This window comes from Eurypyga helias, unplaced genomic scaffold, assembly GCF_000690775.1.
Source record: "Eurypyga helias isolate BGI_N326 unplaced genomic scaffold, ASM69077v1 scaffold7197, whole genome shotgun sequence".
Classification (NCBI taxonomy): Eukaryota; Metazoa; Chordata; class Aves; order Eurypygiformes; family Eurypygidae; genus Eurypyga; species Eurypyga helias.
The window spans coordinates 282-5,612 of NW_010259717.1; positions in this window are offsets into that span (position 1 = coordinate 282).

Genomic DNA, 5,331 nt, shown 5'->3' on the forward strand with positions numbered 1-5,331 from the left:
GTTCCGACAGATCTCTGTGCAACATCGCCCTGCCTCCACCCTGAACTCTCGGCAAGTTCAACCATAATCCAAAGGGTATGTTCCAGAAGACAAACGTTCCCTTTTTCAAACATGTTTCCGGTTCTCTACCATCCTTAGGGGGAAACGTTGAATGCCTTTTAGAATCTCCTTAAAAATAGGAAGAAAGGGTTACACTAAGGCTGTATTTGTTCAGTCCCATGACTCCACCACAATTTTTTTTGGTAGTGAAGAGTACTTTGAGCAGAGACGATGAGGAGTAGAAAAAGCTCCAGATATTTTCATTGTGAAAACCTGAAACGCTGATCTCACCTCGGAAACACATCCCAGTAATTCAGCAAACACTGCCTGTAGCTGCCTACCAGCGTCTCCCTTGACATGAAAGACGCAGCGAGAAGACTGACGTGACAGAACATCAGGATAATCAGCTTCTAGAAACACAAATCAATGCGCAGGCATGAAAGGATGCGACTCGAGCTGACTGTCGCTAGCGCATCTCTCGAGAGCTGATTAAAGCAGCCGTTACAATAGCAACGTTCAGCGACACGGAGTCGAAGTCCCGTAACCATCACAGCTCCAAGCAGTCGATCCAGACCGGCTTGCGTTACGTGATGACATGCGAACTCGGAACAGCCGATACTCGACAGCAGTTAGACTTTTAGGCATCCCTGGGTATTGAATCACTTGGTAATACAGCATGCTAATAAAATATTTTGAGAACTTCAATTTTTTTCTAATTGATAAACCAGTAACAGAAAACACAAAACTGAACCCTAGTGAACGGCTGAAAATGCTTTGTAGACCATTAAAAGGTGATATTCCATTTGACTGGCACACACCCATAACGTGTTGCTGGGGGAGCGCTCATTAATACAATCACATCAACCCAACCAATTTGTGTACAGATGGGTATTTCAAATTTAGGCTTAAATAGCAAATTAAACACAAAGAGGTATGAGACTCTAGCAAGCAACAGAAGCCCAGGCGGCCAGGATGTTCCCAGCACCCTCTAAATTCTCCAAACAGCAGAAATCTGCGTTAACCACAACATTTTATCTTTTAGGAAATGCTGCTTTTGTATCGAGTACGTTAGTAAATAACTGAAAAGCCTCTTCGTGTGTTCTGACAGATCCCGCTGGGCACTTCCTCTCCTGGATTACGTAACCTGTGGAATGCGGCTCAAGGACAGGACAGACTGAGGATCATCCCGTAATTAAAGCCCTCTCATGCTGCCAACCTGAGTTCTGTACAAGGAACCACACAGAAAGGACCTGGCCCTTTCCTCAGCCCCTACAATCTCTTAACGCAGGCAGCAGTCACAAGCCATTACGAGGGGAAGAGAGAATATAATTTATTGGTACTTCTCACTTTAAAAAACTCACTTAAATAAAAAAATAATGTCAATAGGCAGACAGTTTCGCAGACATTTTTAAATATAGACTGAAGAAAGTTTGTTTCTCCCTCATCACCCTCTATCGTTAAACCTGGAAACAACAGACTCCAGAGACCTGTGTGTTTGAAAGACGCAGCCTGCGCTTGGTTCGCATGCTCGTTGTCTTGCACAGTTCGTTCATAACAATCAATCAGTAGCAGAGCTGCTGCAAATCGAACCACCTCTGAATACAGATGATGTAGCATATTAATTTCAGTAATAATTGACTACTTGGAGGCTTGCACGTAAAGAGACTCATGTATTATACATCTCACGTTACGCTGTGAGAGGTTAGAGGCGGCGGAAGCCTTATGAGACAGAAACCATAAAATGTGCATATTGCATTATCATGAGGGAAAACAAAGACTGAGTTGACATGTACTGAAATCGGGATACATGCACTGCTGGTTTAATCTATGCAGTTTCTACTAACTGTTCTCGGGTAACCAAAAATAAACCCCAAACCCAACTGAAAATACATACGTAAGCAGACAAAGTTTTGTGTGTAAGAGAATTCATCCCCGTTCTTTCACCATCCATGCTGCGGATGTGTAGTATGCTAAAGGACAACTACTGATTTTGAATGGAAAAACAGGTAGGAAGAAAGTTATGAGGAAAGCTAGGAGGATGTGTTTATGCCATTATCCGTGCACAGGTAAGATTTTTCTGGTAAGGGCAATTTCTGTAGAAAAAAAGGCAAGAAGGAACAAAGCGAAGTTCCGGTAAATGAAGATTGAAGATTTCACATTTCAAAATTTCTTTGAGTTACAAGGATGAGCTTATTACTAAGACTATACATGCTCATCTTAATCCTACAGCTGAGAGACCAGACCAAATTGCACAAGATGAAGTTCCTTTAATTTTAATAAGGGAATTATGAAAGTATTTAAAACCTGAAGTATCTGAGGCCTCTAAAGTTCACAAACACCACCACAAAAAAGCACCCAAGCAGTACAGACTTTCACCTGTCTATGATCCAAACAGTGCGTAACGAAACGGTGCTGCTGGAACGACCAGGGCAAGAGGGCAGGGCTAACACGTCAGGATGTCCTGTCTGGCTTCCAGAAGGATGCAGATCTTGCTGTGGATCTTGTTGTACCTGCCAGTCCTCTGCAGACGTCAAAGGGGATGGCAGAAGATCTGAAGTGGCACGAATGTCACCTAAAGACACCCAATCTTATTTAGGACAACCTTCTGAAAACCCAATCATGTACCTGAACACCTACAAGTCACGATTTCCATGCAGTGCAAAGCCACGGATGCGGTTGTGAGAGGTACAAACAGGGCAGGGTACGAACCGCCTGAGAAACTGTGCGCACAGCCATTCACCACCAACAGCAGTGGGTACTCCAAAGATGACTTGATACCAGATGATACATGGATACTGTAAGCAGCTGCATCTTTTATTTCTGATGCTGGGCTCCTGCTCTTTGATCAGTCTCTCTCTTACGTTAGTGCTGTAAACATTCCTATTTTCCCTTCTATTTTCCCTCCCACAAGGTGGCCATCCAGCGAGAAATCCCTTAAGTAAACTGGATGTGTATCATATAGGGAGGTACAGACTTTTTTTGAGGAAATGGAAGCCAAGAAAGAACAATATGTCAAAACACTCCCTTCTCCTCTACTTCAGAAACCAACAGCTTACTTAAACGGATTTTAGGGAAGTGCCCCACCACAACCACGGCTGTCACCAAACTATTTTCATAACAACGCATCCAGAAAGATACGTAACGCAGCATATTTAAACCCACTTCTCCCTTCAGGGCTCAGGGTAGTTAGCTTCATACAGGAAAAACTAGATACTTTTTAGGTTTGAAAACACTGAAAAGCACAAAAGGCACCTGACTGCACATTCAGGCTCCACAAAGGATACAGTACTTACCTTTAGAGAACATACTTTATTTAATAGAAGTTTTTTGCTCCAATATACAAAATAGGGGACTGCAGTCCCAATTAACATTTACATAGTTACACAGCAAATGATTTCCACCATTTACAACAACTGACGACTTTCCCACACTCCCCACTGTACTACAGCCAAGAAAAAAATCCTATAATGTTTTACATACCGAGCAGTTCTATTTTGTACTTCCCTGCCTCTTTTCCTTTAAATTGCAATTTCTGATACCAGTTTAATTAAGAACTTACAATTATTTCAGCTGCACTAAAAGAAAACTGAAATATATTATTTGGAATACTATCTCAAAAATGCTATACAAAATAAAAGTTAGTATCTTATAAAAATACATTGCAGGAATAAAACCAGTGAAACAACAAAAATGTTTTAGATTTTGTTAGGGTATAAAATATTCAGCAACTAGCTTCAGCTTTTACCTACACAAAAAAAACCAAACCCAAACATGTTCAATTAGCACAAAGTAATGTGACAGTTCTTTTACAACACTGTACCTTTAGTATGCAAAGGACTTCATCCTTCTAACATGCACCATTATCCAACTGATTCACCCCTTAAACCTTTTCCCACTGAAAGCTGAAAAAAGGTTTTTAAAATTATTTGAATCCTTTAAGAAAAATCCAATCCTGTTTTCCGCATCTCCCGCGTTACTGAAGCTTTACTTTACAATGCTGGTAGTTTAATCACGATACATAATTTTATATAAAAGAATTGTAGCCAAACCCAGGCTTTAGAAACTTTGCATTTTACAAAAGCAATTTGTTACAGTATGACAGTTGCTAAATAGCCCAATTTATTTAGTGACCCTGTTAAAGATTTGTTCAACTGAGTGAATAGGTGAAGTCATTTCCTGAGCTAAAAGATACAGGTAAGTAAATAGTCAGTTATAGCAGCAGACAGGAGACATTCTTTTTAAAAGTTGTAACAGTATCAATAAAATAACCTTAGAAAATTACAATAATGTAAAAATCACTAGCTGAAGGAGTGACAAGGACATCCGAGACCTGATTGCCATAATCTGGAATGCACATCCCATGACTTTCCAGAAATTACATTCAGCTACTGTCAGACAATGTTCTGGTAAGTGGAAGAATATCAAATCACAACAGTTCACATTTCTTACAGATCAGGTGTTTTGTCAAGATTTCGTTCTTGATGCTACTGTTTCGTAAGCCTAAAGCAAGGTAAACAGCTTGGTTTCAGAAATTTTCACTCTACAGGACTTAGTATTACTTTTAAAGGAATGTGGTATCCTCCGTCTCATGAAATTCCAAGCCTATTTCTTATTACTCAGGTGTAATTCATACTTGAGACCATGTGTGGGTTTTGAGATAGTCACCTATGCCACTGGGAACAGAAGGGGATCTGTTTATAGGAGAGGAAATAATATCCTTAAAATATTTTACCTTGATCCAGATCATTCTAATTTGCTTCGAGTATGAACCATTAACAAAGGATTAGAGAACTATAAAGGCCAGTATACCACCCCTGCACCATCACTTTCTTAGGATATGCATTCTTAAAGTCTTCTACATAATAGTTCGATCACTTTTTTTTCCCACCCATTAACGGAGAGAGGGTATTCTGACTTAATTAAATAAAGTACCTCACTTAGATACCAGTTCCTCCAGAAGGAAATCTCTCTTCTGTGTTACTGATTTTTTACAGATACTGTAGGCATTGTTTTTACAATTTCTATTGGCTCTTGTTTAACATTTCAACATAATTAGTTTTAATTCAAATTAATACATAAAGTTTCCAATACTTGTTAGAATAAAGGACAATACACAAGATCCTAAGTTACAATAATTTATAAATAAAAATAAACTATTACAAACCAAATCTTTCCCCATACGGAGATTAAAAGCCATAATCTTGACTGATTGTTCCCGATCATACATTATAAATAACGTAAGCTTCTTCAGAGAAGCAAAACATACTTGCCCCCCTGACACCAGTTTATATC